This window comes from Diadema setosum, chromosome 4 (genome assembly GCF_964275005.1).
Source record: "Diadema setosum chromosome 4, eeDiaSeto1, whole genome shotgun sequence".
Taxonomy (NCBI): domain Eukaryota; kingdom Metazoa; phylum Echinodermata; class Echinoidea; order Diadematoida; family Diadematidae; genus Diadema; species Diadema setosum.
Genome location: NC_092688.1, coordinates 39,484,213 through 39,496,773, shown reverse-complemented (window position 1 = coordinate 39,496,773; position 12,561 = coordinate 39,484,213). Strand labels below are relative to the sequence as shown.

At 39.5% G+C, this 12,561-nt stretch overlaps 1 protein-coding gene and 1 long non-coding RNA gene across 2 annotated transcripts in view; one reads left to right on the top strand and one right to left on the bottom strand.

The window, feature by feature from the left end:
• Positions 1 to 12,561, top strand: part of LOC140227861 (uncharacterized) — a 170,562-nt gene that overhangs the window by 97,584 nt on the left and 60,417 nt on the right. The window lies entirely within an intron of this gene.
• On the bottom strand, positions 5,612 to 8,021 carry LOC140227239 (uncharacterized). Its single transcript, XR_011901026.1, has 3 exons — positions 7,468 to 8,021; positions 6,354 to 6,612; positions 5,612 to 5,870 (listed from the first exon to the last, which is right to left on the bottom strand). It is a non-coding gene; the product is annotated as an uncharacterized lncRNA (long non-coding RNA).

The following is a 12,561-nucleotide window of genomic DNA, read 5'->3' as shown; positions in this document are numbered from 1 at the left end:
GCAAAAAGAATCATGATTTTTGGCCGTGTCGTATATCTTTTAAGAACGCATTTACGGAATGCGAAGAGATTATGGGGAGAAAAATAAAGAACGCATTTTCAACCATTCTAGCTGGTGCGTGCATCACAAAAGATTACATCCGAAGTGATTTACTAGTATGAAATCGTCACAATCCCGCTGACATTTGAGGTAGAAATAGGCGCAAAAAAGTATCATGAATTCGGCCGTGTGGTACATCTTTTAAGAACGCACTTACGAAATTCGAAGAGTTTATCGGGAAAAAATAAAGGACGCATTTTCAACCCCTTTTGGCGCGTGCTTCGTAAAATATTACAGCCGAAGTAATTTATGAAATCGTCACAATCCCGCTAATATTTGAGGTGGAAATGGGCGCAAAAAGGATTGCGAATTCGGCCCTGCATGTCCACCTTTCAAGAACGCATGCACAAATGCGAAGAGATTATCGGGAGAAAAATAAAGAACCCCTTGTATCGCGTGCATCAGAAAATATCACAACTAAAATAATTCATTAAATCATCGCAATCCAACTGACCACCAAGAGCAGGTTACGCAGCAAGTTCGTGCGCCGATGTTTAGAAAAAGTCGCAAACGCATTTGATACAATCTGATTTTGTTCATTATCATTTTACACTAATTCACAAACAAACATTCTAATTTTTTCCTGTCTTTATTTTTGAATTTCTTGTGCAATAAATAATGCAAGTTTAAAAAAATATTAATCTGTAAAATGTACATGGGGGGGGGTACATCCATAAAAAACAAGAAAATAAGTTTGCAAGTCATTTAATGTTTTTTAAAATGTTGTCGTTGTTGACCGGTAAATTTTCTGTTCGGACCTGTAAAAAATGGTAAAACGGGGCATTTACCGGTCCGACAGAGACAGGTCGGACCGGCAGAAAAAAATGGGTTAGTGTGCAGCCCTTCACAAGATGGCTACTTTTGCAGCATCCGTTACCAGCTGTCATGGCACCAAAATCTCACTGGAAGGTACTTTTTTTGGAGCTGTTTGCAAAATTTAACAAAAATGAACGTTATAAGTGTTTGTCAGTGAGTGTTTCTGCCTCGCGTACCGGGCCCTATATATAGCAAGACGTAAATTTGAATGAATCTCTTGGAGTTTTGAGTGCATTGACATGGAAAAAAGGGTACCCTGATATAAAAAAAACAAAACAAAAAAACAAAAACCGACCTACCGACCCTCTTGGGTTTTGGCAATTAAGGGCAAACAAGCAATTTTTTTTTTTTTGGCCTAACCATGTTCTTACAGGCCTACATAGACTTTTTTTTTTAAATTCAATCCTCTCTATGCTATTACTAATTACAGGGTTCAGCTGGCAGCATTGCATTACAGTGTGCAACACAAATCCAGACCGGAGGCAAGCTCGAGGTGCAACAGGTGATCTGCTCTACCAGATTGTGAAGCCGAAATACAAGGCTGGGTCTTCTAGTGTGAAGGTTCGTAAAGAATGGTGTAGATATTTTATGCAATATTGGAAGAAAATGAATTCACGTTACAAGACTAATTACAATGAAGAGAAAAATATTAGAATGGCACAATTTGTCAACTACACATTTTATTATTTGTTTGTCTTTGTAGAAGCATGGCTTTCTTGACCACTGAGTACACATAAAATGGTCAATTTTAAAAGGTCAAGATATACATTTTCTCTTTTTTTAGGGGGGGGGGGGGTGGAGGGGCAGGTCTTATGCCTGTTCCACTAATCAGAAGTCATAGAAGGGAGGCAGTCAGTTTTCCATTCCCGAAGACCAACACTCCACATTCCATGACCAATGGCTACTTTGGCATTCTCAAATCAAGTCTTTGCATTGAGGAGGACAAACCCCAATTTTGATATGAATTTGCAAAGATTTTTTTAATGTCATTATCAAAATGGTGGTTTCTGTTCATGACACCTCAAGGACTTTGTTGCCAATAACCAATGCAAACATCTTAATTCCATCTATTTTGTGTGTCCCTTTGTTTCTTTCTGTTGCATTTTCTACAGCACATGTTGATGATGTCCTTTCTGCTGTTGTGGAGTACGATGACAAAACTCCTGCATCCTGCCAGCCTTCAACGCCTCCCCTTGTGAGTGCCATCGTGTGTCATCCAAGGGAGGAAGTTATTGAATATCACAGGAGACAATTTGCACCTGACAAATGATGTGATGGTTTCAGGAATCCTTGCAATTGAGATTGAAGTTCATATTATGTACAATATGATACAAATTTTTTGTGGAATGATTTTTTCATCTGTTCTTCTGTCAAGATGTTGGATACAAACACTCAAAATTTTGTTATGCATACCCAGCATTCTTATGCGCTCTATTCATGAGTGATCATCTAAAGACAAGATAAGATCACCTTGGTTACTGTTGTGTCCCGTCTGTATAACATGTATGTAGCATTTCATCACAAACAATATGCCAACTTGATATAGTGTTTCAAAGACCATTTCTTTGCCAATTGAATATTGTCCTTTTAATAGCAAAATCATAATTCATTTGCAATACAGGAGTCATGTGGATACAAAAGGAAAACTGTGTATTCTTTTGTTGATGTTTAAAGCATAAATGACCATATTTATGGACAGATGAGCTTGCATTCTTAACACTATTCTGTAGAGATATTTAGTGTTGTATTAAAATGGTAAGTTTAGAAGATTTCTACATGAATGCTGTCCCTTACTATGGTTTTATCATAGCATGTTTGCTGTTATAGATTAGAGTTCATCACTCTTATGATCAAATATTGATATTTTTGACAAAATAATTTAGAATCAGATGTGCATGCATTATAGAACACAACACACTCAAAGGGATTAAAAAAAATTGTATATACATGCAGTTTTGAGAAAAAATGCAATAATTTACTCTTGGTATATGATTCACAGATTTATGAAAAAGGAGAACAAGATGTGTTCTAAGCATTAACATTTTACATAATCTTCATCTGTGTTTAAGCAGACTTAGGCCCAGTTACTCAAGTTCCGAGACCTGGAATGCATCCACAGGGAGAATCCGCACTCATAATGCGATGCTTAAGTCTAGTTGGGGAATTATTCTGTTGATATCTATTATACATGTAGTTCTCCATACATAATCATTGAAGTCAAGCATTAAAAGTTAAGCATTGTTTTTTCTTATGAATATGGTGTCAGGGGTCTTATGAAAGAACAATTGCTAGGTCACTCAGACTCAGACATTCATAATTATTCATGCAGATAGGTACTTCTGAAAATGTACACACAAGCAAACACCCACATGCACATATGCTCACATACATTTACACATTTGTACACATTTTTAAATGTGTGAAAGATTGAATAACATCACTCACCTGTATTGTTTTGTATATGTACACTTGCAATACATATATTATTTCTATCCTAAATTTGAGTTCTGTAGAGATTTCTGTATAGTGAAGAAGAAATCACAAAGCTTTTGATTCAATGTTACATGAGAATGTCTCATAATATTGATATGAAATATACAGTACGTATGTGGAAAAGATAACTCTTCCGGACTGATTTGATGTCAAATGTGGATGTCACTCATGCGTGCTTGACTGACCAGCTGCCATTGATCCAGTGGAATAAATCCCATTTTGTTCCAACATTAGGATATGGAGATAACACACTGGTAGGGATTTACAATCTCACTCCTGTAAGTACAATACCCCTCCCCTACTTTTCCTCACTCCCTTTTACTAATTTTCTTTGGTCTCCTATCTATACACACATCAACACACACACACACACACACCCTTTGCCATACTACACACATACCCACAAACACCTTCAAACAGGCATCACTTGAACACTCCCACCAACATGCAAATCGCATACATATGTATAATGCCATACAAATCTTACCTGTACATATATCTATGAGGGGAATATTTCTATTCATTCCATGAGGGGGAACATCAGACAAACATAGGGCAAATATATCAATGATATATTCATCCTATGTGTGTCTGATGTTGGTGTGTGTTTGTATCTGATATGCATGAGTGTACTGAGGGTGTGTGTATATGTGTATGTTTGTGCATTTTCATGTGTCTGTATGAAGCTAATCTTTTTTTGTTAATAAGGATGAATTTATACTGCATGTACTGTATTACTACAACCGCTCCAACTACATATAGAAAACACAACACACTTTTTTTTTTTCCATTTGTGACAGTGCACCTCAAAACGAACATAAAGTCGCACACACTGATTTTGCGTGAGGACTGAAAATAAGTGAAATGGGTCAACCTAGCCGAACTTGACTTTTTCATATTTTCTGAAAGAGCGGGTCTTCTTTTACATTATGCTAAAATTTGGTATCATAAAACGGGCAGGAAAGTGTGTTTTTTTAGCAGTTTATCTCCAACATTTTTGGTAGAATAGTGTGATTAGGTGTGTCTTTAGAATCCCTTTTTCATTTCTGAAAAACCTTGTCCACACTCTTCACTTTCAACTCTAATAACTTTTGAAAGGATAATGCTACTGCTTTGAAAGTTGGCATTAATTATGGACAGAATGTTTTAATGAGGCATGCTTAATTTCAGATCAATCTGATAATCCCTTCATTGTTGTTACTCTGGTGGTTTACTTCCTGTTTTTTGTCCCATTCATCGCACAGCCAGCACGGTTTGGTAAAGATTAAGCGCTTGAATAGACACTGTACTTCAGAGCCTCTTTCCTCAGTTCACACTTTTCCTGAGTTTGTGCTTTCTTTCCAATATTTAGATAGGTTAGGAGAGTCCATTTGATTTGAGTTATACATCATTTTAAAGCTTAAAGTCTGCTCTTTTAGAATATGGTCTTAACTAAAAATTCATGTCTGGCGACTTTTTGTTTGTTTTGAGGTGCAGGGTCACATTTGCTTACAAAATATAATTGGTGTAATCAGCTGGAAGGAATGTTTGACAAATGAATACTGGTTCATGACAGAATACTACTATATGAGCCAGCTACATTCCAGTTCAATGAGTTCGTAACTAGACTTGGTCCTGTTCTCTAAATAGAGGCTGTGAAGCTATTGCCGGAAAGGCTACAGCATCTTAATTGTATTAGATCGTTATTTGTTTTTTGTTACCATGATTGACAACATAGCTGTTCAACATGTCAATTCTATACAATCAAAATTACCGTCAGTTGTATGGTTGTGAAAGTGTCATTTTCCAATTGCTAAAACATGCAGTAGATCTACATTACAAAAGAGAGAGGGGGAGCATAGTAAGAGTAAGAATTGAGACAAGAGTGCATTTGACATACAGTCGAATCTTGTTATAATGAGGTACATTATGGGACCAGAGATATCACTCCTGTATATCAAGATCTTGTTATAACTACAGTTTGTCATATCACTGCTTATAATATTGAGGTTCCAGTGAACATGCATCAATAAATTACAATAAAATACAATGTACTGTAGATCATTTGTACACAGAGGCTGAAGTTCAACAGCATGTTTCTCAGCTGTGTGCCTTGATGAGTTGGTGTTGGACGCTGCATATCATCAGTATACCCAACATACGGGTAATGGACAAGGTGTCTGACAAAGTATACATGTGACATTTCGAAATGTACAAACTTATCTGATGCATTTCTACACTGTGACCACATTCCCGTTAAGCAGATCGCAATGTGACAAGTTGTCACATTCTACACCCAATATCAGTGCTGCATATACAGTCTTATTACAACCTGTGCAAAATGAAAGCCTGTCACTATTTCTGATGGATGAGTTTATCAGATTTTTCTAACAGCAGAAGATGGCAGTAGGACTCTCACATTTTGGCCCAGAAATGTCCAGCATCATCTCACCAGTTACCGGTATGCAACATGTCTTGATCGCCTGATATTGAAACAAAAGTGAAACAAAATGGAATGCAAAAGGAGTAAAATTTGATAATCCTATTATATGACATCATGTGTTCATCTAGGAATTTATCTTGAGAATAGGATTTAAATTAGACAATGTAAATGGGACCCATGGGGTATGGTAGTAATTATTTTGGGGACGACTGTATAATGGCAGGATAATATACATGTATAAAAACATGTATTGACTGCCTGAAATTGAAACAAAAATGAAATGAAATGGAATGCAATGGAATGCAAAGGGACTAAAATTTGATAATATATTACATAAGTGTTACTCTAGAAATCGTGAGAACAGGAATAAAATTACACAATGTGAATGGATCTTTCATATGTAGAATCGTATAATGACACCATAAAATTCATTAGGAAATTATCAGGGATATGAAAAAAGCCTAATATTTATTGCAACATTTGGAAAATAAAATAGGGAATTAAATGTGCCTAACAAACTCACTTGTTATCTGCAGCATTTGTTCAAGCACCTTCTCCATAGGCCTACTGTTGGGTGTCCTGGTAGCTTCCAGTTTCTTTCACCCATTCATCGAGGCCCACAGTTGAGAAACCTGGATGTGCTATAATACAGCGCATTGGAGCATCGAAATGTCTTTCGTTGTACCGTAATTCTCAATCTTGTCCATTATGTGCTCTGTCTCTTTGCAGCAAACGGATTCCCTGGCAGTGGTCATGTGGGAACACAGCTGCGACAGAGGCACCTGAAAAAAAAGAAAACATGAAAAAAAAAGAAGAAACATAACGAACAACACATTCCTATTTCCTTCTTTGTGTTTATTAGTTGGTGTTTTGAAGTATGTACTGCACTGTCACACAAGAGGTTTAGACTATAGGCCTATTAGGCAAGTGTGAACAAAATATCGTTCATGACTAGGCCTGTAGGAACCCCTACTGCCAGAGAGGTTACCACTGATACCAGACTCTTCAAACCACTGCTTAGCCCAGCCACATACAGTAATTGAAATTGCAGTTATGGTATGGCCGGCAAACACTTGTACCTTATTGCAAACAGCAGTTTTTCACTTATCCTTTCATAACTTGTCTTGTGCTCGGCAATTTACATGTGAAACTGTAGTAGGAGGGCCTAGTGGAAACAAACTTGGTTGGAATTTACCAGTCGATTACCTCATGATAGGAAGGTCCTTGGGGCCAGAGAAATGACCTCCTTATATACCGGGTACATGCGTATACAGGTACAGTACTATGAATTACATCAAAGTTTATACCAGGACAGTAAAATACTGTTAAATGCGGGAAAAAAAATCGGGATCTGAAAAATCAGTTTGTCCTTGTGACATCATGAATGAGATCGAGAGATATGAGAGCTCAAGTTTGACATCTGCCTCGCCAGCTCAGTGCATAGCCTTTCAATTCATACCGTCGTTTACCGATGTCCCTCTTCCACTCCAGTTTCACGTTAATGTTGTATTGTAAACAAAATTCTGTTTTGATTTTTCCGACCCCAATCGACCTGCATTCTGTAAAAATTAACGTTAGGCCTAACGTTAGAGTGAACTATCTAGACTCTCAGCGTACTTGATACTAATGATAGTTACCAATTATTATCTTCCAAGTCCCAACCTCGTCGCGGGCTCGTTGCCATCACCCTGTTCCTCGAGCAGCATCCTCACGGGCCACTGCCCCGGGGGCGGGAGGTGAAGAGTCGGATTCATATACTCCAGAACGGTACGGCTACGGGCGGGATGAACTCAATACAGATTAGATTTAGGGTTGCGTGGGGCTGGAGCTGGAGCTGACGAGGGGCTGCTTTACCTTCGCCTTCATCATCTCGGTGGGGGTAGCAGCCAGAAAGGTGAATCCAGGTCTGAATCCATATTGAGAACACTGTCTTGTTGACCACGTACTGCTACCAGCTTGTTTACCGTGTATAAAGCTAATGCAACGCGATCTCCGCGGAGCTAGCTAGCAAGGTATGCTGTTATCGTAAAAATTAGAGTGCCATCCAGTCTCCAGTTGAAATTTGTTGTTATCATCCATGCACACACACAGAGTCACAATGTACGGTCAGCAGTAAAGCGGCTGTCTGTACGTCTACTTGTCTTTTTCTCTCGCAGAAAATATCTAGTTTTTTCCAAACGTAAACCGGATCCAAAAAGGCAATTATTATGGGTAAAGTGTTCAAAAAAAAAAGTCAGTGGCGTCACTGGGCCTCTACTAAAATGTCTAAACAACATATTCAAATCACTTTTGGGACGCAAAGATTGTCAGAACTGGTTAAATCTTGATTTAAAAATAGATAAAGTTTCACTCATTTTACATTGCCAAAGCATTAGACGAACTCGGTGGCTTTGCGGGGTCTCCCCCCTCATACGTCAAATCGCATAAGCCAATCAGCTGCCAATTTTGGGGGGTGTTCCCAAATCAGTGAACATTTTGAGCGATTTCTTGTTACTGAGCAATTTTTGGTGGATAAAAACGCCAGAATCGTGTTAGTGAGCTCAAATACCTTCTATATAGCCCCAATGTCCGAGTTAAAAGACTCCCCCTTTAAATTATGGATTTAATCGTTATGATATTTTGATTCTGTTTGCACCGCTGGGTCTTTTAGAATTAAAAGAACAACATATAAAAAAATAAAAAACCGGTACAATGCCCTTTTAAAACGTCTTAGATGCTACTTCTAACAAAATTTCCTATTGGATATGATTATTTGGGTGGGTGTGACTTTCAGGACTTACAACACCGTTAAAACGGTTCTCAGAATACCGATTTACGACTGTTTTAGCGGTGTTGTAACTCACAGACTTACAACAGAAGTTACAACAGAAGTTACAACAGAGATAAAACGGTGTTCAGAATACCATCCCTTGAGGCAATCAGCTGCGGTACAGCATGATGGAGAAATTTGTTATTGGCAGGATATTGAGCGAGGTGTGCGACAAGGATGTCTTGGTTTGCCATACATGTTCAACTTATACACAGAGTCAATTATGCGACAATTGGACGAATTACCTGGCTTTGCAATCGGAGGCAGTCAACTCACAAACATGAGGTACGCCGATGACACTGTGATTCTAGCTGACAGTGCAGAGAAGTTGCAGGAATTGATGGATGTTGTCTCCAGAGAAAGCGAGGAAAAAGGGCTATCGATTAACATCGCGAAATCAGTAACCATGGTCTTCAGCAAAACTGCGCAGCCACCTTGATGTTCGATAATGATAAATGGACAAGAGCTGAAGCAGGTGTCATCTTTCAATTACCTCGGTAGCCTGCTGACTTCAGACAGCCGCTCAGAACAAGAAATCAAGCGTAGAATTGTCATTGGAAAGACAGCGTTTCAGAACATGCGCAAGGTGATGACGAGCCGCAAATTGTCCATCGCCACAAGGAAACGGTTCTTGAAGACATACATATGGTCAGCTATGACATACGGCGCCGAGACATGGACAGTTAATAAGCCGATGAGATACAGAATAGAACGTTTCGAGATGTAGTGCTACAGGCGAATGTTGAAAATATCATGGACAGAAAGAAAATCAAACACAGAAGTACTAGATGGTGTCGGCTGAACGTGAGCTGCTCTCGACCATCAGGAAACGCCAGATGCAGTTTTTGGGCCATGTCGTGAGGAAGAGGCAAACTGAACATCTAGTACTGTCTGGATTTGTGAATGGGAAGAGATCACGTGGACGACAGCGACTCACTTTCCTTTCTGCAATGGCTGGATTAGTCGGCGAGAGAGGATCTACATTGCTGCATTCGCGCGACGATAGAGGGAGATGGCGGAAACATACTGCATCAGTGATCGCCAACGGGCAGTGACGTCCATGGCAGAACAGAGAGAGAGGTCCTAAAAATGAGTAGGCCTACATCAAGACCAAAAAGTGGATTTTGATAAAAAATGGATGTAGTACCTTTTGCAACTGAGCTCTTCATGAAATTATATTCTCACGGAAATTCCCGTACGAGGACACAATAGTTTGCTGAATGCAATTGGGCATATTTAAAATCATCGTGGTCGAATCGCTTTCACTTTTCGCCTGACATTTCGATTGGTTCATCGTCAGAGCAGGGCTGGACACATCTTGTCATCATAAGCGTAATAGGGAAGGGAATCACGATCCTGCTGCTCTGCCTAGTGGTAGTAAACTATTTACTACCGACAGCGGCGTTACCACGACGGGGGGGGGGGGGGGGGGTACGTCTCACCCCCCGATCCGCTGGTATGCATATGTGACCCGCGACAAGGGTTTCAGGCAAAAGTCGCGAGAGCGAATTCCCTCCTAGGCGGGGTACAACGATTTTGACCATTATTTTTGTCTATTTAGCTTTTTTGCAGAAATCGAATCTCTGATATGTTTTCTATATCTACACTAAATTTCATAGCATAAGACCAAATTTTTCCTATCGAAAATGGAATTTTAAGCACCCTATGTTGGATCGCACTCGTCACTTTCGCGCTTTTTTCGAACGCCGCGCCAATATCCCCGGTGTTGCTACGGCGCAGGGTCTCGCATGCGATTGGCTGGTGCGTCGCATACATTTACATAATTCGGCTTTCGGAGACACCAGTTGCAGCGTTTGGGTAATGCATTGTCCACGCGTGCACGATTACATGCTCTATTTTTCTTGCCATAGTGGTTTATATACGCTCGCTCTGTAGTGCGTGCTCTTCGTTTGGCTGTCTATCCAAACTATTCTAACGCAACGTTCGACAACGGAAGTGAACGAAAAATTATGTAGCATGACATAATCATGTGAAAAGAAAACTAAATATTCTCAAATTTTCTACTTGTACATGTAGTAAAAATTATGACAGCAGACTGACTCATTTGAAGGTAGATAAAAGGAAAGGAGCGGTCACATGTGACTAATTATATATAAATACTACAAGTCAGGATCGCACAAAACTAACGAGCCGTGTTTGTTTGTTTGTTTTAATTTAATTAGCACCACCGAACAAAGCAGTACATATATATATATATATATATATATATATATATATATATATATTATGCATGCATGGCTTGTAAAAGCAAAACAAACAGGAAGCGTGACCCTTGCCAGCACTAGCAATTTTCTGCCTTCAAAAGGGTCGCCACTGATAAAGACAAATCAACCACAATGAAAACACGATGTGTAAATGTGTGGATTCGCCACCGCTTCTGTTACATGCACACAGTCATGTCGTGTGGATGTCATTGCGTAATGCGTGCACCATACACATGTACATCTACACCATACGTGCAATTATCGTATTCGCCATCTAGAAAGACGTACTGGTAAACAAACCCGAGCGAAACGCATTGTTTTTCGACTCCATACGCTGAGCTCCGAGGAAGGTGCCCGGGAAATTTGACTCTCTCAGTGAGCCAATCAGAAGGCGATGTTGTTGCTAGAGGGGGGGGGGGGGGGCTTAACATCGATTGGCACCATCGTACGGATGGGTGATTCTCCCCTCGCATCGCCGCTCGGACATTGTCTTTGAGAAAGAGGTGAACCTTCAAAGCTTGTTTTCTCTTTATTTTGTGAGGCTAACAACTTAAAAGTGCATGTTATTTCTCTTTCTGTGCCAACTTGTGGTACCGAAGAACACAAGTGTTTTATATCAATGCAAAGCTTAGGAAATGGGCAATGTGATTCAGTGAAAAAATGAATTTTCAAAATTCCCGACTTTTGCCTGAAACCGTTGTCGCCGGTCATACGTTTATAATATCTTGGAATTTTCCACGTGTTGGACTTCGAATGTTGTAATTGTTAGAAGAAAGAGTCTCAAGTACGCCATGGATCCAACGATTACAAAATGTTTTATTACAAAATTTTCGGTATGCCTCAGACCTTCGTCAGTGCAAAGACAATGATGGACAATGATAAACATGAATCATAACAACAATGCTATGCGCGTCATGCGCGTAGTGCGTTGCCCAGGAGCTGCGTTGTCAAGGAGAGCGCTGATACGTATACAGCTTAAAGTGAAAACAAAGTTTTGGTAAGAGCTTGAGAACCCGTCTAGCACCATTTTTTATTTGCTTGCATTATATCGAAAGAGTCTACTAAGAAACTTACCTGGCTGACGCGGTTTGCCAGAATGATGAGTCGTTTTGGAGTATTTTGAGAAAAATGATAATAGTAGGAAAACCGACTTTTATTCCAGAAGGCTCCAGACTAACTCGGTCTCAGGAAATATTCGACCCTACTTCAGACAAATTACACGCAGTTCGTGATCACCATATTCTACTGGCCACTGCATACTAGTAATACCAAACGAAGCCTAAGTGAATAGACAGATTTTCTTACTAAGCAAGACGTAGAAACATATCTTGTAACTGATCTTGCCAGGTTAACAGAGTTCATTCTCAAGCACAATTTCTTCACGTTTGACGACAAATTCTATCTCCAAACCAATGGCACTGCAATGGGCATGAAAATGGCCCCTTCGTATGCAAACATATTCATGTGTGAGCTAGAACAAAGTTTCCTATCCAAATGTGAGAAGAAGCCTCTACTCTATCTGAGATACATCGATGATATTTTCATTATTAGGACAGACTCAGACGAGTCGCTCATGGAGTTCGTCGAAGACTTCGGAAAAGTCAACCGAAGCATCCAATTCACCATGTCAAAGTCAAATTCAGAGATTGCCTCCCTTGATATAAAACTCAAAATATCTGACGGAAACAAGATTTCGA